Source organism: Lolium perenne, chromosome 7 (genome assembly GCF_019359855.2).
Source record: "Lolium perenne isolate Kyuss_39 chromosome 7, Kyuss_2.0, whole genome shotgun sequence".
In the NCBI taxonomy this organism is placed as follows: domain Eukaryota; kingdom Viridiplantae; phylum Streptophyta; class Magnoliopsida; order Poales; family Poaceae; genus Lolium; species Lolium perenne.
In genome coordinates, this window is record NC_067250.2 from 242,011,525 (window position 1) to 242,031,865 (window position 20,341).

Consider the following 20,341-nt stretch of genomic DNA (forward strand, 5'->3'; position numbering starts at 1 on the left):
GTGTCATATAGCAAAACAAAAGTTTGATAAAGCTGTGTTGTTTCTCCATTGAGCGCCAAAGAACCGACGTCCTCCTCCGCCCATCGCCATTCATGTGCCCCTAGCAAAATTTGGAACCTTGGACATGTTCCAAATTGTAGACCAGAGCATTCGTTGCTGAAATTAGAAAAGGAAGAAAAGAAGGGCGCTCGTCGTTGGAAAACCAAACATTTGTACTACTATATTTTCGCTCCGCTTTGCTTTGGTCATTTGCTCGAACATTTCACGTGCGTGGTTTCAATACCGAGAGTAGTCAGATTGAGGGACCTGCAGGCACGCGCGTATCCGTGGTCTCCATAGCCCTCAGCTAGAGGCACTGCGACGCCCTGGTGGCCTGCATCCTCAGCTTGGCGGAGTTGGTAGGTCCCAGCATGTACTGCCCGTCGGTCGGAAGCTCCGCCTGTAACAGATCCCACGGCGTGGCACCCTCCGGAACTTCTCCTGGCTGACCTCGGGGCTTGATGCGGACCGAATGCGACGAACGGAGCTTTGGTCGCCGCAATGGAGTTCGGGAGCGCGGCACCGAGGATGGGTACGTTGCGTGAACGTGGCTGTGTGCGTGTGTTGCATGACGCCGGCGCCTCCCTCAATCACCAAGCCAATGGACTACACCTTCTTCGCTGCTAGACCTCGTCTGCCCGACCAGACCCTCTCTCCGCTAGTCCGCCACGGGGCACCCAAGCCCAACGTCATCCTCCGCCCGTCTCCTGTGCCCCTCGCTGCTCGACCTCATCTGCCCGGCCAGACTCTCTTGCTAGCTCGCCGCTAGCCTGCCCATGCGCAATTCTTCCAGGTTGTCCATGAGAGCGGCGATTCTACCGGCAACGGTATGTGCCGGAGTCTAATCCGCCGTCCGTTCCCGGTTTGAGATTCGCGCCTGGTCAAACGTGCTGTTCCGGAAAGCAGCCAGTCAAATTGCAAAAACACCCTGCTAGAACTGACTCTACGCAACTCCCTCTCTCGTTCATGCGTGTCGCCCGCGCCGCCCTCTTCCTCTGCGACCACAGCCGCCGCCGCTCGGGACTGGCCGTCCCCGCCCCCCCGCCCCGCATCCTCGCGCCCACCGTGAAGGCAACCGCCTCCTCTCGCCATCTCAATTCCTTGGCATCCTCAACGCCAGGGTCTTCTCCGCCTAGGTCGCCCCCAGGAGCCAGGGCAGCTGCAGCACAAGGGCAGGGCATGTGTCGGCGGTGAAAGAGGTGTGTCGGGCGAGGATAAGAGGAGGCGACGACGAGCGAGGCGAAGGAGCTGAAGCATACTTCAACTGATTGTTTCAGATTCAGAGGGCACCAAGATCTAACGGAGGTGTGTGTGGCCCTTCTCTAATTTTCTTGCCATCCAAGATCCCTTCAATTCGTAATATCAATAGAACTATATACGATGTAATTTTGTTTCATAATGTTTGATGTAGTTGATAGATTAATCTCCTTGCCATTATCCCTGAAACTATTTCCCCTTTTCTTCTTACTGAAACTATTTCCCCTTTTCTTCTTACTGAAACTATAGAACAGTATATTTGTATACGATGATTTGTAGGATAGCATAAGCTCTTCAAATTTCAACGTTACATTTAAATATCACAGGATTCTGATCAAATTCGGGTGCTTACTACATATTGGTGAAGAATGATGTTCTGGTCATGTTGGGTAATATTTTCCTAATGCAGATTCTGGTGTTAATTGATTTCAGCTGAATTTGGAGGAGATTAGTGTACCTCAATCTTACTTACGTGCAACTTAATTACAAGGGAACACCGCTATGTGGCTAGGAGAGGTAGCAGCATTGCCTGCGCCCTCCTCCATGACGGCTGCCGCCTCGTCCCGGACTCCGGCTTCCCTCCACGCGCCTCTACCGTGTGCCGCCGCAGCACCCAACTCCGTTGTCCATCGTCGTTTGTGCGCCTCCCCGCTCGAATCCGCCGTCTGTCTGCCGCCGCTCGTAGACGAAGGTAAGCTAGCTACAGTTTTTTAACTATGGTCTGTATAGGCTTGTGAATTGGGAATTTTGTTTCTTGTGTTTAGATTTTTCAGGATCATGCTGCCGTAAGAACCCATCAGCACTAGAAGGATGAGCAGCAATTGCCTGTCCTTGGTATTCTTGAGCAAGTGCAAGGAGCACCCTGACGAGAGGATCTAGCAGTTCGTTGCTGTTGTTGAAAAGGGAACGCCGGAATGGCGGTCGCCGTCGTCGCATTGCCCGCCTGGCTTCGCCCTGATGGTTTGTAGGGAAGCGAGCTGGCTCCTTTGGATTCAGATATAGAGTCTAGCTTTTGACACCTTCTGCTATTTTTTCTCATATCTTTTTGATTCAGAACTTTTCAATAAGTGTGTGCTGCGACCTGCTCAGATGAACGGAAAAGTTCCAGGTTGTTTCGTAAGAAAATTATTTGATCTTTATTTTCTCAAATGCACGCAGTTGTTGTAGACCTCGTGCTAAGCTACAGGTTGTTCGTCTAAAAGCCAAAAAGGACATGTTGATGAGAACATGTTTGATTTTTTTATGGATTCAGTTCTATGTGCAGTTGATGAGAACAAGTTCAGTTTTTTGGTTAGTATCTGCAGCTTGGTACATCCAGTGAAACGATGGTTCAGAATTATGTGGTTGAGATGTCACTCAGTTATTTCAGTTTCTTCAGTTTTCAAATAAGAGCTTCTGGATTTTAGTAGTTTCAACCAAAGATGGTAATTTGTTTCTGAATTCTTTGTGTAATACAGCTATATAGTTCTGAACAATTGTGAAACGGAAATGGATGAAGAGTATGTTGTGTGGGTTTTGTGAGATATATTTGGTAGATAATTATAAATATGAATGAGGCAATTGAAATTATGGTGAAATGTATATAAATTTCAGTTTTGTGGTGTATAACTGAAAATTCTTTCCGCATCTCAATAACGCTTGTGCGCTCTTTAAATATTTCTACCTTCTATTTCTGCAGCTTGTTGCATATGATTTCTAGTGATTGTTTTCCTTTCGAGTTATTAGTTACGAGCTCTTGTATAATATTTTTTTAGGTGAGTTATTTTATTTTTGTTGAACCTTCAGAATTTTCATACGGGTTTCACTAATATATCTTTCATCGATGTTTTATATAGGTCATGTGTTACAATGTAGTTTCTCCGGGGTTGTGGGAGTTACACATAAGTTTCACTATGTCGGTTTCACAAGGATTTCACATAGGAACCACAATGCTAGCTACGAGCGAAAATAGCGAGCGAAAAATAACTCATGGTCAGGTGGCTAGGCCAAGACCTATCTTAGCAGTTCCAAATCATCTCAAGAAAAAAAAGATGATGACAAAATCGTGGATTAACTCTCTTGGTTTCAATACTTTATAAAACTTTTTTGAAACATTCGTGGAAATATCATAGTTTTGTGAAACAAGTGTGAATCTTCACGGAAGTAAGTATTAATGATTTAATGATGTTTCACAAGTTCGTGAATCTTCACGGAAGCAAACATTCATGGAAATATCATAGGTTCCATAATGTTTCACTAAAGTTTCTAGTTGGCTTCACCAGGGTTTCACAAATATTTCACCAATACGTCAATAATGCATGGCCAATTTGAATCTGTTTTACAAGTTCACCATATTAGTTACAAAAGAATGGAGGGTTTTTAACCAATTTTGGCATCAAATTTAGTTTGTTTCATATAAGTTTGAAAAACATGTTGGTTGTTTCACTTTTTGGTTATCTCAATGTACAATAAAAGTTTTAATTGGTTCACATTCATTTCAATAATTAATGGTTTGTTTTTATGTTCTTCATAAGTTGAGCAATATATAAATCACATGAATGTTTCCATGATTTACCAATATTCTTTGACATTTAATTATCTAACTCACGATTATGCTATTGTTTCACAAATAATTCAATAATGCATGGGATTTAGGAATGTGTTTCACAAATTGGCCATGGAATCCTTCTAGTGTTTCACTTGGATCGACATATATGCTTCACTTGGATTTAGGAATGTGTTTTGAAAAATTGCCATAGAATCCTACTAGTGTTTCACTTGGATCAGCATGTTTCACATTAGTTACGAATAGACTACCGTGTTTCGATAATTCATGGGCTTTAGGATTGTGTTTAACACGTTGACCATGGAATCCTTTTAGTGTTTCAGATCGTCGGCCATGTTTCATATTTGTTCGAAATGGATCAATATTCTTTCTATAAGGCATGGACCTATTTGCCCGGGTCTCATAAAATGGATCACCATATAAATAATCCTATTGTTTCATTTCCACAGACAAGCTGCTGGTTCACAATTATTTCAATGATGCATGAGCTATAGGATCGAGTTTCACAATTTCAACATGGATGCTTCTATGGTTTCGTTTCACCGTCCATGTTTCACATCAGTTACAAATGAATGGATGGTGTTTCATTAATGCATGGGATATTGCATTATGTTTCACAAGTTGAACGTAGAATCCTTGAAATGTTTCACAAGTTTACCATAGGATCTTACTAGTGTTTCAGTTCGTCGAGTATATTTCACATTAGATTATAAATGGACGACGGTGTTTCAATAATGCATGTACTATACAATCGTGGTTCACAAGTTGACCTTATAATCCTTCTAGTATTTATGTTCTCCGGATATGTTTCACATTAGTTACAAATGGATTACCGTTGTTTCAATAATTCATGGGCTACAGGAACACGTTGACCATGGATTCCTTTTAGTGTTTCAGTTCGTCGTCCATGTTTCGCATTAGTTTTAAATGGATCAACGGTGTTTCTGTAATGCATGGGCCTATTTGGCTGTGTTTCATAAAATGGATCACCGTATAAATAATCATGTTATTTCATTTCTAGAGTGAAGTTGCTGGTCACAATTATTTCAATGATGCATGATCTGTAGGATCGTGTTTCACTAGTTCACCATGGGATCCTTCTACTGTTTCAGTTCACCATCCATGTTTCACATTAGTTACAAATGAATTTATGCTATTTCATTAATGCATGGGCTATTTCATTATGTTTCACAAGTTGAACATAGAATCCTTCAAATGTTTCACAACTTCTCCATGGGATCCTACTAGTGTTTAAGTTCGTCGAGTATATTTCACATTCGATTATAAATGGATGGACGGTGTTTCAATAATGCATGGACTATACAATCATGTTTGACAAGTTGATCGTATAATCCATTTAGTATTTCTATTATCCGGATATGTTTCACATTAGTTATAAATGGATTACCGGTGTTTCAATAATTTATGGGCTATAGGATTGTGTTTCACACGTTGACCATGGAAGCCTTCTAGTGTTTCAGTTCGTCGGCCATGTTTCACATTAGTTCGAAATGGATCAACGGTGTTTCTATAATGCATGGGCCTATTTGGACGCGTTTCATAAAATGGATCACCATATAAATAATCCCGTTGTTTCATTTCCACAGTTAAGTTGCTCTGGTTCATAATTATTTCAATGATGCATCAACTATAGAATCGTGTTTCAAAAGTTCACCATGGGATCATTCTACTTTTTCAGTTCACCGTCCATGTTTCACATTAGTTACAAATGAGTGTATGGTGTTTCATTAATGCTTGGGCTATTTCATTAGGTTTCACAAGTTGAAAATATAATCCTTTAACTGTTTCACAAGTTTACCATGGGATCCTTCCAGTGTTTTAGTTCGTCGGGTATGTTTCACATTAGATTACGAATGGATGAAGGGCGTTTCAATAGTGCATCAACTATACATTCGCGTTTCTGAAGTAGATCATGGAATCGTTCTAGTGATTCAGTTCTCCAGGCATGTTCCACATTAGTTACGAATGAAAGGCCGGTGTTTCAATAATTCCCTAGCTATAGGATTGTGTTTCACATGTTGACCATGGAATTCTTATAGTGTTTTAGTTCGCCGGTCTTGTTTCCAAATGGATCAACGGTGTTTCTATAATGCATAGGCCTATTTGACCGTTTGTTTCATAAAATGGATCATATAAATAATCTTGTTGTTTCATTTCCACAATTAAGTAGTTGTTTCACAAATATTTCGATGATGCATGGCCTATAGGATTGTGTTTCACAAGATTTGATCCTTCTACTGTTTCTGTTCATCATCCATGTTTCACATTAGGTAGAAATGAATGGATGGTGTTTCATTAATGAATGGACTATTTCATTGTGTTTCACAAGTTTAACATAGAATCCTTCAACCGTTTCACAAGTTGACCATGGATGCTTCTAATCTTTCAGTTAGTCTGGCATGTTTCCCATTAGTTACAAATGGATGAATGGTGTTTCAGTAATTCATGGACTATAAAAATGTGTTTCACAAGTTGACCATATAATACTTCTAGCATTTCAACTCTCCAAATATGTTTCACATTAGTTACAAATGGATTACCAGTGTTTGAATAATTCATGGGCTATAGGATTGTGTTTAACATGTTAACCATGAAATATTTTAGTGTTTCAGTTCGTCGGCCATATTTAACATTAGCAAATGGATCAACGGTGTTTCTATAATGCATGGGACTATTTGTTCGTGTTTCATAAAATGGGTCACCATATAAATAATCTCATTGTTTCATTTCCACTATTAAGCTACTGGTTCACAATAACTACTATATTAAAGCTGAACAGCTTCGATTTTTCTCCTAATTTTGGGTTTTTTATAGTTAATGTTGAGCTAACACGTTCTCTTTTGAATGGTTTGCTTCCTGCTGGTTTTTCGTAGTGTACGGTTTAGGTGCTCCGTGGTAATTTTCCATGCTGTATGCAGTTCGGCTGGTGCTGCCGCGTGTGAGCTTATCTTCTCTCTTGCTTTCGCGTTGAGTTTGTTGGTTTCTTTTCATGTGACTCTTGCTATTTGTGGTAGGCCAACTTCAGTTTCAGTTTCAGATTTTGTCAGCACCGCTTTGACCTCTTCTTGCCTCTGTTCGTTCTAGAAAATTGCCGTCGAGTCCCACGCGCCACGTCGTGGAACTGCCGGCTCTCCTCCCCTCGTGTCGCCTCCTTCTCCTGCAGGACCGCATAACCGGCGCCACCTCCTTGCCTCGCGGGGATCCCGTCAAGAACGGGGCGGCTTCACCACGGGCAGGCAAGCCCAAGCCCGCCGGTGCCACGGGCAACTCCGTCGCCGGCAGCTCCCCTACTCGAGGTCCTCAAGGCTAGCAGGCGAGCGGCAGAGAGAGGGGAAGGCCGCGGCAGCAGCAAAATCCTAGGCGGTGCGGCGCCCGAGAGAGTGCGGGATCGTCATCTATGGTATTTCTATCCCTCGACCTCCATCGGTTTGCCTCATGCCTGTGCCCGAGACTCCTGCCCTGGTCTCCTCCCCGATCTAATCACCTGTGTCGGCGGGCGGCAAGAAACGCGGGAGGCCTCGCGGACATCTTCGATGCCGTTGCTGCGGTGGCTGCAGCGCCAGGGCCAGTGCGCGGAAGAGGTCGGGCAGGCCGTCGCCAGGGCACAAGGCGACGTCAAGCAGTGCCTTGGACACGTGATGGAACGGCATCGCGGCTGCGAGGAGTCATCGGATGAGACTGATGTGGTGCCGTGCTGGCCAGCAGCAGCGTGGGAAGCAGTTAGAGCTGGCCAGAATCGTCATGTGGGCGTTGGTGCTTTGTGCCTTTGTCCGTGGAGTAGAGGGAGAGGGATAGGGTCGCCTCACCTCTGCCCCGCTGAGACTCTGCTCCTGCGTTGAGCGGCTGCGGTTTACGGGCGCCTCAAGGGCACAAGCGGGCACGAGCAGATGCGACGGGAGTTTATGGCGGCGATTCAATGGTATGGGACAGCGATGTGTAGGAAGGTGAATCCATCTACCTTATTTCATCTTGCCTCTCTCTGAAAATACTCATAGTTGCGTCACCGCAGGCCCAAGTTGCTGGTCGTAGCGGTCGGTAGCGACTAGCGAGCTAGCGGCCGTGGAGTGCGGCGGCAGGGAGCCAGCGACCATGGAGTGCGGCAGCAAAGGATGCAAAGCACTACAGCAGTGCCTGTAGTGGATGCGGCATCGATGGCTTTAGGGAGCGCAGGAACTGTTTGAGGACTGGCCTCCTCTCCTTTTTCCTGTGCAACCACTACAACTTCAGGTTCAAACGAATTTCATGGTAGCACCTTTCCTACCTTTGATTTTCCTCCCGAGTATATTTTATATATTGTTCACAGTTCACAGTTCATGCATCGATCGAGCCACAATTTATTTATCAGCCACTTGGTTCTGTTTTGATTAGAATGTGTAATTGGGCAGTTTCGTGGTCTACTTTCTGATCAGCTGATGTATAATGTATGATGATTGATGTAGATGTATGCTTTGCTGTGTCGTTCCTCGATTTGAAGATTGATATACATTCCCCCTTCTGAACACAATTAAGCATGTTATTGGACTTGGGTGTAGGAGCTCCTCCAGATGTAGAAGAAGCGCAGCGTCTCCACCGAGAGATTCACTGAGGAAATAACACTCAATTATCTCTGCAGGTAGGATCAAGATCAGAGGGATGGAAGGATCTCTTCTGAAAGATGTATCCCTTCCCTCCTGTCCTAATTTGTGCGGCTGTCTAGGATATGGGAATTCAGGAGCACTGATGCTGGCGCATTATATGAGCTTGATTTTGTTGTGGTCGACCCATCTGGTAGACAGTATATTGTTGCCATATAAATTCTCACTTTCAGTTTCACCACATTACAGAACAAGTGATGTAAAAAGAACCCTCCAAGTAGCTAGCCTATTTCTCTATTACGATCAGCTCATAGTGCCACCATCAGGTTGTATCTATTTTCTCCGGAATGCAACTTGGTTTGCTCGCATAAGAAATTGTCTCTAATAATTGTTAATTACTTCTTTCTCTCATGCCCGTTTCCTTACTTTTCTAATATTCAGTTCGTGCATTACATTCCTTATTCTTCATCTCGAGTTATTCAGCCCACATTTGTCTGGTCCAAGTACAAACTGTGTGTTCGAATCATTCTACAAAATCTGTGAAGAAAATGCATGGCATTTTAGCTTCCATATGGCGTTTCTTTTCCTTTTGTTTGATTAGTTCAAGCTTTTGGTATAGCTACAGAATATTTGGTGTAATTTTGCATGGATATATTCTTTCACAATATTCTGTAGCTATACCATGCAATTTTCTATTGTGATCTTATTATACTAAATTCTTCTTCCATGAGTTTATCAACTGATGTCTCTATATTTCATTGGAATGTCTATGGTGCTTTGTTTTCCAGTTTTTTATTTCATTTTTGCAAACTAAAATAGTTTACTGTGATGCTTAGATTGTACTATATCGGTTAACCAAGGTAGTTCATCCATTGTTATACATTTTATCTACTGAACATATTACAAGAAATCAGAGTTCATAGTACATCTTCTTAATTTGCAAATTGGTAAAACAGGAGTGATATAGATCCATTGGTATTTACTTTCCCCTGCTCTCCCTGAAAGTATCAACAACCAATGTGTTGTTTTACAACATCACATGTTCGAACATACACGCACATTGGACCATTGTCTTGCTCGATAGGGGTGATTGGGCATTTTTCTGATTACCTGTTCGACTATTTCATCTTAATTCTAGAGATCTTTCAATTGCTTTAGTATGTTAAATGCTTTCTTTTCAGATGTCTTTAAATTTTTGGCAATTTCTTGGTTAGTTTATTTGTAAATCAGTAAAGGTAAGTGGCCATGTTGTTTATTTAAGTATTTTGTTTCATCTCCTTGATCTAGCCATGTAGTTAATCAAATTTTTGCAAAACTAGGCTGTTTAGAAGCTTTTTGTACTGCAATTGAAGAGGGCGTATCTTTAGGTCTACCACGTTTTAACTTTCGTTTTGTTTTATAGTCACTGGATAAAGATTCGTTCACCTACTGTATAACATTGAAAATAACAAGTTAGTTTGTTTCCTGTGCATCTGTGAACTAATTAGTATTTACTATTTGACTCTTCAGCCTGTAGTTAAAAGGAATTGATTTATTTTTGGTGTCAAACCATGCACATATATGTAGTCCATGCACAGTTGGTTGACATGGTAACCTCCTTTTAGGTACTACTACAAGATGACATCTGAATGAGATTCCTGCATTCCCATTTCTTTGGTTTCTTATTAAATAATTTTCTATGGAATCTACAAGGCTGAATAACATGATAAATATACTATTTTGTATTACGTCACATCAATGGTAATATCAATCTGGCAATACGAAATATACTATTTCGTATTGCGGTGTATTGAATTTTACTGAACCATGTACTTGCAGCAAGGAAAAACTGGCCCCAGTTTTATTAGCTTATTATTCTTTTTCGTACTATGCAGATATGCTACAAGAAGATGTGTTCTCCTAATCATTTTGTTCAGATCCCGTATATGTTAACTTTCTATTATTTAAATTTAGAAGATATCAATGTTGATTATGGCTAGCTTTGATTTTTTTCTTTTGGACATATACCAGCTTGAAGCTGTTACTATCCATACTACTCAGGAATACCATAACTGCCTCCAGAGATAACATATGGTACGGTTATGATATTATTTCCATAAGCATGCACATCCAGATACTCTTGTTTTGACAAGTGCTGTTTTTCGGGTTCGTGAGGCTTCTGGACAAAGATGGATCCCAGCAGCATCAGCTTTCGACCCAGATGGCATTATCCTTGGAACAGACACACCTGAAGCTGTTGTCAAAATTTGGGATGTAAAATGTCAGGTGAGAATAAAATATCACTCAAATTGGCATCCATGCCATGCTCTTCTAATACATCTACTATTAAATTAAACTAAATCTTTCTATAATATTGGGAAGTGCATTGTAAATGGATTGGTTGTACTGTGTTCCTATTTAGTGTTTTACGGTTAATTAGATTCCTTCTCTACATGAGTAATTAATTATCTGGGATTGTTGAACTTTCATCAGCCCTTTGCCTCTTTGAAATCCAATCAGGTGGATATATGATTTATTGGGAACATATATGCTAACGACGTTTGAATATACAATTTCAGAAAATTGCTACCTATCTGAATTAGTAACCATTTCTACGGTTCCTAAAATGCAACTTTGATGCAGTAAAGGAGGCGATCCAAGATTTAATTGAGTCAGAGAATGAGATTACGGAGGGCTAAGAACACAAAGTGGAGGAGCTCAACTGCTCGGGCCTAGATGACACCACCGAGGAATAACCTGAGCCACTATCCACAAAGAGGAGGAGCTTGACTGGTCGGACCAAGAGGACACTATCAATCAAGAACTTGAGGGTGCAGCCGGTGATGTTGTCATCCTCTCCTCCAAGGATGAAGAAAACGCCAGAGAGGGATGGCAAGAGGCTGGAATAATCAGAGCACTTGCCTACCCTACTGTAAGTTCAGTTTATTGAATATGTGTCTTAATCTAGCGTCAGCGTCTACTGAGATACGCAATGCAAGCTCCATTTCTGAATGTTTTTACACCGTTGTAACTTAAAATAGATCATACTTCACTCTTCAACTCACGGCTTCCTCCAGGGCGCGGCGTGCCGCCGCGCCAGTCCTTGCTAGTTATTTCAATGATGCATCACCTGTAGAATCGTACGTGTTTCACAAGTTCACCATGGGATCCTTCTACTATTTCAGTTCACCGTCCATTATTCACAGTAGTTAAAAAATGAATGGATGGTGTTTCATTAATGAATGGGCTATTTCATTATGTTTCAAAATTTGAACATAAAATCCTTCAAATGTTTCACAACTTCTACATGGAATCCTTCTAGCTAGTGTTTCAGTTCGTCGAGTATATTTCACATTAGATTATAAATGAGTGGACGGTGTTTCAATAATGCATGGACTATACAATCGTGTTTCACAAGTTGACCATATAATCCTTTTAGTATTGCAGTTCTCTAGATATGTTTCACATTAGTTACAAATGGATTATCAGTGTTTCAATAATTTATGGGCTATAGGATTGTGTTTCACACGTTGACCATGAAATCCTTCTAGTGTTTCAGTTTGTCGGCCATGTTTCACATTAGTTCAAAATGGATCAACGGTGTTTCTACAATGCATGGGCCTATTTGGCCGCATTTCATAAAATGGATCACCATATAAATAATCCCGTTGTTTCATTTCCACAATTAAGTTTTTCTGGTTCACAATTAATTTAATGATGCATCAACTATAGGATCGTGTTTCACAAGTTCACCATGGGATCCTTCTACTGTTTCAGTTCACCGTCCATGTTTCACATTACAAATGAATGGATGGTGTTTCATTAATGCATGGGCTATTTCATTATGTTTCACAAATTGAAAATATAATCCTTTAAATGTTTCACAAGTTTACCATGGGATCCTTTAAATGTTTCACAAATTTACCATTTGACCATGTGTTTCGTAAAATGGATCATCATATAAATAATCCCGTTGTTTTCATTTCCACAATTAATATTGTAAGTTTATTTCCACAATTAAGTACATTTCATCATTTATCCAAAAGTAGTATCATTGTGCATGAGGAATTCAAGAAACATGAATCATCCATAGGAAAAATGAAAGTCATATGCAACATTTTCATTTGAAGCATTAATGAAACGTAAAAATAAAGAATTTGTAAAAGAGAATTTGTGCATGCTTATCAATAATCAAATTTGTTTTATCTCAGTTCTTAAACTCTCATCATGTTTCACTCTTTTCTCTCCATGTCAGATTTGTGATAACTTTGTGAAAAAATGACCAATGCTTCAATACTTTCTAAAACCTTTTTGAAACATTCGTGGAAATATCATAGTTTTGTGAAACAAGTGGGATTCATCACGGAAGCAAGTATTAATGATTTAATGATTCAATCTATGAGGATTTTATATGTGATAGTGGGGTTAGCTTCTATTTATGATAGTCAATTGTGTTTGCTTGATTGAAATTCTATAGTTTTCATTTGGGTTTTGTTGTTTTTTTACGAAAGCTTCTTATGTGTTTCACCAAAGTTTAACAAGAGTTTCATGTTTTCACTAGAGTTTTTAAGAGGTTTCAAAGAAGTGATACAGGTTCCATAATGTTTCACTAAAGTTTCTAGTTGGCTTCACCAGGGTTTCACAAATATTTCACCAAGATGTCAATATGCATGGCCAATTTGAATGTGTTTCACAAGTTCACCATAGTAGTTACAAAAATATGGAGGGTTTTTAAATAATTTTGTCATCAAATTTACTTTGTTTCATATAAGTTTGAAAAAATGTTGGTTGTTTCACTTTTTGTTTATCTCAATGTACGATAAAAGTTTCAATTGGTTCACATTTATTTCAATAATTAATGGTTTGTTTTTTTGTTGTTCACAAGTTGAGAAATATATAAATCACATGAATGTTTTCTTGATTTATCTCTATTCTTTCACATTTAATTATCTAACTCACAATAATGCTAGTGTTTAACAAATAATTCAATAATGCATGGGATTTAGGAATGTGTTTCGCAAATTGGCCATGGAATCCTTCCAGTGTTTCACTTGGATCGGCATGTTTACATTAGTTACAAATGGAATATCGGTGTTTATGTAATTCATGGGCTTATGATTGTGTTTAACACGTTGACCATGGAATTCTTTTAGTGTTTCAGTTCGTCGGCCATGTTTCACATTTGTTCCAAATGGATCAACTGTCTTTCTATAATGCATGGGCCTATTTTCCCGTGTGTCATAAAATGGATCACCATATAAATAATCCCATTGTTTCATTTCCACAGATAAGCTACTGGTTTACAATTATTTCAATGTTCCCGATTTATAGGATAGGGTTTCACAATTTCAACATGGGATCCTTCTGTGGTTTCATTTCATTGTCCATGTTTCACATTAGTTACAAATGCATGGATGATTTTTCATTAATGCATGGGATATTTCATTATGTTTCACAAGTTGAATATAGAATCCTTCAAATGTTTCACAAGTTTACAATGGGATCCTTCTAGTGTTTCAGTTCGTCGAGTATATTTCACATTAGATTATAAATGTATGGACGGTGTTTCAATAATGCATGTGCTATACAATCGTGTTTCACAAGTTGACCATATAATCCTTCTAGTATTTATGTTCTCCGGATAAGTTTCACATTAGTTACAAATGGATTACTGGTCTTTCAATAATTCATGGGCTATAGGAACACGTTGACCATTTAGTCATTTTAGTGTTTCAGATCATTGGACATGTTTCACATTAGTTCCAAATGGATCAACGGTGTTTCTATAATGCATGGGCCTATTTGGCCATGTTTCATAAAATGGATCACCGTATAAGTAATCCTATTTTCATTTCCACAGTGAAGCTGTCGGTCACAATTATTTCAATGATGCATCAGCTATAGGATCGTGTTTCAGTAGTTCACCATGGCACCCTTCTACTGTTTCAGTTCACCGTCCATGTTTCACATTAGTTACAAACGAATTTATGCTATTTCATTAACGCATGGGCTATTTCATTTTGTTTCACAAGTTGAACATAGAATCCTTCAAATGTTCCACAACTTCTCCATGGGATCCTTCTAGTGTCCATCGAGTATATTTCACATTAGATTATTAATGGATGGATGGTGTTTCAATAATGCATGGACAATACAACCGCGTTTCACAAGTTGACCATGTAATCCTTTTAGTATTTCAATTCTCCGGATATGTTTCACATTAGTTACAAATGGATTACCGGTGTTTCAGTAATTTATGGGCTATAGGATTGTGTTTCACACATTGACCATGGAAGCCTTCTAGTGTTTCAGTTTGTTGGCCATGTTTCACATTAGTTCGAAATGGATCAATCGTGTTTCTATAATGCATGAGCATATTTGGCCGAGTTTCATACAATGGATCACCATATAAATAACCTTGTTGTTTCATTTCCACAGTTAAGTTGCTCTGGTTCACAATTATTTCAGTGATGCATCAACTATAGGATAGTGTTTCACAAGTTCACCTTGGGACCCTTCTACTGTTTCAGTTCAACGTCCATGTTTCACATTAGTTACAAATGAATGGATGGTGTTTCATTAATGCATGGGCTATTTCATTATGTTTCACAAGTTGAAAAAATATAATCCTTTAAATATTTCACAAGTTTACCATGGGATCCTTCTTGTGCTTCATTTCGTCGAGTATGTTTCACATTAGATTATGAATGGATGAATGGTGTTTCAATAGTGCATGAACTATACATTCGTGTTTCTCAAGTCGCTCATGAAATCCTTCTAGTGTTTCAGTTCTCCAAGCATGTTTCACATTAGTTACAAATGAATGGCTGGTGTTTCAGTAATACCCTGGCTATAGGATTGTGTTTCACATGTCGACCATGGAATCCTTCTAGTGTTTCAGTTCACCGGTCTTGTTTCACAGTAGTTCCAAATGGACCAACGGGATTCTATAATGCATAGGCATATTTGACCGTTTGTTTCATAAATTGGATCATATAAATAATCTCGTTGTTTCATTTCCACAATTAAGTTGTTGTTTCAAAAATATTTCGATGATGCATGGCCTATAGGATTGTGTTTCACAAGATCTGCACGGGATCCTTCTACTGTTTTTGTTCGTCATCCATGTTTCACATTGATTACAAATGAATTGCTGGTGTTTCATTAATGCATGGACTATTTGATTGTGTTTCACAAGTTTAACATAGAATCATTCAACCATTTCACAAGTTGACCATGGATCCTTCAACCATTTCACAAGTTGACCATGGATCCTTCAACCATTTCACAAGTTTAACATAGAATCCTTCAACCATTTCAATAACCACTATTTAAAATAAAGGCATTGCTAGTGAAAATGTCTTTAATCGACGCTGCCTTCGTTAAACTGCAACTGGTCGTTGCTTCTTTTATCTTCTCCATTGCATCTTGTAGCGTTGACAGTGGAGCAACATAGTAGATACGAATACTCCTATAATCTCCAAATGCATCCGCAGGTACAAGCGCGGCCTGTAAAACGATACAGACCTACCTTCTGATATTTTTATTCGTCAAATCACATTAATGCACTACTTTAATATGGCGTAATATTTTCGAGCAATCTACTATGTAAATGCATGGTTTATAACTTCTAACATAGATTATATAACATAATAAAAAATGTATAAATACAAAAGAAGTGGTATTAAAAAATCAAAATGTGCACTATATTGCTGAAACAAATGAAAAACAATTATTTAGAAAATATGTCTTGCATTTGCAAATGTCAAAATATGGCATCACACGCCAAGACCCAATAACGTATAAGATAAAAAGTGCAATTAAGTTTCAAGTGGAACATAGTTAAATGAATAACATTATAACACCTAAGTAGCTAAGTTTTCACACAACCTTTTACTCTTTCAGTACATCTCTTCAAAGCCATGAAATACTTAGCCACTTGATCATTGGCGGCTTTTTTTTAATTTCTTCTTTCTCCACATAACAAATAGCATTATCATCACAGACGTGATTGGGTAATTTTTTTTGCCAGTTTCATTTCTAAAAAGCACTTCTCAACAACACAATAACAGTTTCAACAACCGATGTCCGATAAAACAAAGGATATAATCTACTAACACCAAATTTAGAAAGAAAATATGTAAGAATTTAGGGATTTACCAGCAGGGACCACTAGAGGAACTAAATATATAGAATTATGAATTGTCGATTTATCATGGAGCACTAGCCGCTGGGACAGAAATTAATCCGGACAGCCGGACTGTCGAAGTCAGACAACCCAGGACAGAAACTAATCCACAGAGGAGAATCAAGGAAGATTAGAAAGAGGGAGGCGATGGGCCGATCCGGGGATGGCCACTGACCGGATTCGGATCGGAGGAGTTGCACACGGCACGCCTGCCCTCCTGCTGCTTGCGCGGTTGCGCCTCGCCACTGCCTACTGCGTGCGGTTCTGGCCCCTGCCCCTTACGTCTGTATGTGATCCTGGATTCTTTTGCATTGATTTGACCGATTCAGGCAGAATACTCCAATCTTTACACGCAAAACGTTGCGATATGATCTAAATCCAAGAAAACAAAATTCCCAAATCACAAGCCTATAGAGAACATAGTTGAAAACTGTAGCTACCTTACCTTCGTCTTCAAGCGGCGGCGGCAAACAGACGGCGGATTGGAGCGGAGCGGCGCAGAAACGGCGAAGGACGGCGGAGTTGGGTGCTGCGGCGGCAGACGGCGGAGGCGCGTACGTGGAGGGCAGCCGGAGTCTGGGACGAGGCAGCGGCGCTCATGGAGGACGGCGCGGGCGGTGCTCCTCTCTCTCCTAGTGTGCGTTGACAGCCTCTTCAGTTTCGATCTGGATGGAGAAAGATAAAAGGAGAGAGTCCTAATAAGAGAGATGAAAAGGGACTGGGCAGCAAAAATACCAAACACACGCGGGGTGAGCAGGCGTGGACTAGTACACGCATCTTGAAGCACCTGGACGGCCGATCAGACTCCTGTACCTACCGGCAACTGTAAAAAGAAGTTTTCGGGTTGTTCATGCGCCAGTCTTTCGCCCTTAGCAGCGCTCGCCTGCCCCTCGGGCCTCGGTCCACCTCGTCGCCGCGAGGCGAGCAAGGAAGCGAGCGAATCGGAGGCTGCTCTGTCTTCCTCCTGTACGTCGTCTCTGCTGAGGGAGGGGACAAAATCGAAACGGTAAGTCACTTGGCGGTGGCAATTCTATGTAAATAATTAAACAACCGGTTTTTTAGACATACGAAGGTAGATCCATCCGGTTTTTATGAGGTACGAAACGGTTTTGTACATAAGACCATCACCTGTTCCAGGTTTTCAGCGACGAAGTGGAAGGTCTTGCGATCTGTTTGATCCGCTTTTTACTGTTTGAACCGGGTTTTTTAACGGACGAAGCGGTTTTTTGGACCTACCAACACCACCTATTCGTAACTTATTAGTAGAGATTATGCATTTTCCGGCACTAACCTATTGACGAGATGCCGAAGAGCCAGTTGTTGTTTTCTGCTGTTTTTGGTTTCAGAAATCCTAGTAAGGAAATATTTTCGGAATTGGACGAAATCAACGCCCAGGGTCCTATTTTTGCACGAAGCTTCCAGAAGTCTGAGGGAGAGACGAAGTGGGGCCACGAGGCGCCGCCACAACAGGGCGGCGCGGCCCAGCCCCTGGCCGCGCGGCCCTAGCGTGTGGGCCCCTCGTGTGGCCCCCTGACCTGCCCTTCCGCCTACTTAAAGCTTCCGTCGTGAAACCCCCAGTACCGAGAGCCACGATATGGAAAACCTTCCCGAGACGCCGCTGCCGCCAATCCCATCTCGGGGGATTCAGGAGATCGCCTCCGGCACCCTGCCGGAGAGGGGAATCATCTCCCGGAGGACTCTTCATCGCCATGATCGCCTCCGGATTGATGTGTGAGTAGTTCACCCCTGGACCATGGGTCCATAGCAGTAGTTAGATGATCGTCTTCTCCTAATTGTGCTATCATGCTCGATCTTGTGAGCTGCCTATCATGATCAAGATCGTTTCTTTCTAATCCTACATGTTGTATTTGTTGGGATCCGATGGATATTGAATACTATGTCAAGTTGATTATCAGTCTATCATATATGTTATTTATGTTCTTGCATGCTCTCCGTTGCTAGTAGAGGCTCTGGCCAAGTTGATACTTGTGACTCCAAGAGGGAGTATTTATGCTCGATAGTGGGTTCATGCCTCCATTAAATCTGGGATAGTGACAAAAAGTTCTAAGGTTGTGGATGTGCTGTTGCCACTAGGGATAAAACATCGATGCTTTGTCTAAGGATATTTGTGTTGATTACATTACGCACCATACTTAATGTAATTGTCTGTTGCTTGCAACTTAATACCGGAAGGGGTTCGGATGATAACCTGAAAGTGGACTTTTTAGACATAGATGCATGCTGGATGGCGGTCTATGTAATTTGTCGTAATGCCCTGATTAAATCTCATAGTACTCATCATGATATTTGTATGTGCATTGTTATGCCTTCTTTATTTGTCAATTGCCCAACTGTAATTCGTTCACCCAACATGTTATTTATCTTATGGGAGAGACACCGCTAGTGAACTGTGGACCCCGGTCTATTCTTTACATCTGAAATACAATCTACTGCAATTGTTCTTTACTGTTCTTCGCAAACAAACATCATCATCCACACTATACATCTAATCATTTGTTTACAGCAAGCCGGTGAGATTGACAACCTCACTGTTACGTTGGGGCAAAGTTCTGTGATTGTGTTGTGCAGGTTCCACGTTGGCGCAGGAATCCCTGGTGTTGCGCCGCACTACACTCCTCCGCCATCAACCTTCAAGGTGCTTCTTGACTCCTACTGGTTCGATTAAACCTTGGTTTCTTACTGAGGGAAACTTGCTACTGTGCGCATCACACCTTCCTCTTGGGGTTCCCAACGGACGTGTCAACTACACGCATCAAGCAAATTTCTGGCGCCGTTGCCAGGGAGATCAAGACACGCTGCAAGGAGAGTCTCCACTTCCAATCTCTTTACTTTGTTTTTGTCTTGCTTTATTTTATTTACTACTTTGTTTGCTGCACTTAAACAAAACACAAAAAAATTAGTTGCTAGTTTTACTTTATTTACTGTCTTGTTCTCCATATCAAAAACACAAAAAAATTAGTTACTTGCATTTACTTTATCTAGTTTGCTTTATTTACTACTGTTAAAATGAATACTCCTGAAAACACTAAGTTGTGTGACTTCACAAACACTAATAATAATGATTTCCTATGCACACCTATTGCTCCACCTGCTACTACAGCAGAATTCTTTGAAATTAAACACCTTTCTTGAATCTTGTCATGAGAGAGCAATTTTCTGGTGTTAGTTCTGATGATGCTGCTGCCCATCTTAATAATTTTGTTGAACTATGTGAAATGCAAAAGTATAAGGATGTAGATGGTGATATTATAAAATTGAAATTGTTTCCTTTCTCATTAATAGGAAGAGCTAAAGATTGGTTGCTATCTTTGCCTAAGAATAGTATTGATTCATGGACTAAATGTAAAGATGCTTTTATTGGTAGATATTATCCTCCTGCTAAAATTATATCTTTGAGAAGTAGCATAATGAATTTTAAGCAATTGGATAATGAACATGTTGCTCAAGCATGGGAAAGAATGAAATCTTTGGTAAAGAACTGCCCAACCCATGGACTGACTACTTGGATGATCATCCAAACCTTCTATGCAGGATTGAATTTTTCTTCGCGGAACCTATTGGATTCAGCTGCTGGAGGCACCTTTATGTCCATCACCTTGGGGGTGGCTACAAAGCTTCTTGATGATATGATGGTCAATTACTCTGAATGGCACACGGAAAGAGCTCCACAAGGTAAGAAGGTAAATTCTGTCGAAGAAACCTCCTCCTTGAGTGATA

The 20,341-nt window shown here is 40.6% G+C and overlaps 4 long non-coding RNA genes across 6 annotated transcripts; 3 read left to right on the forward strand and 1 right to left on the reverse strand.

The window, feature by feature from the left end:
- Positions 1-975: 975 nt before the first annotated feature.
- On the forward strand, positions 976-2,573 carry LOC127314107 (uncharacterized). Of its 2 annotated transcripts, none has more exons than XR_011748652.1 (3): positions 976-1,344; positions 1,623-1,987; positions 2,061-2,573. It is a non-coding gene; the product is annotated as an uncharacterized lncRNA (long non-coding RNA). The 2 variants fall into 2 exon arrangements; XR_007859382.2 differs by having other exon boundaries at positions 987-1,344; positions 1,729-1,987.
- A 4,239-nt stretch (positions 2,574-6,812) lies between these two features.
- LOC139834104 (uncharacterized) lies at positions 6,813-8,847 on the forward strand. Its single transcript, XR_011749450.1, has 3 exons — positions 6,813-7,806; positions 7,872-8,107; positions 8,475-8,847. It is a non-coding gene; the product is annotated as an uncharacterized lncRNA (long non-coding RNA).
- A 248-nt stretch (positions 8,848-9,095) lies between these two features.
- LOC127314108 (uncharacterized) lies at positions 9,096-11,475 on the forward strand. 2 transcript variants are annotated; one of them, XR_007859386.2, is made up of 3 exons: positions 9,131-10,509; positions 10,591-10,701; positions 11,059-11,475. It is a non-coding gene; the product is annotated as an uncharacterized lncRNA (long non-coding RNA). The 2 variants fall into 2 exon arrangements; XR_007859383.2 differs by having other exon boundaries at positions 9,096-10,701.
- A 4,210-nt stretch (positions 11,476-15,685) lies between these two features.
- Positions 15,686-17,440, reverse strand: LOC127315543 (uncharacterized). The gene is made up of 2 exons (XR_011748735.1): positions 16,779-17,440; positions 15,686-15,924 (listed from the first exon to the last, which is right to left on the reverse strand). It is a non-coding gene; the product is annotated as an uncharacterized lncRNA (long non-coding RNA).
- Positions 17,441-20,341: the final 2,901 nt, after the last annotated feature.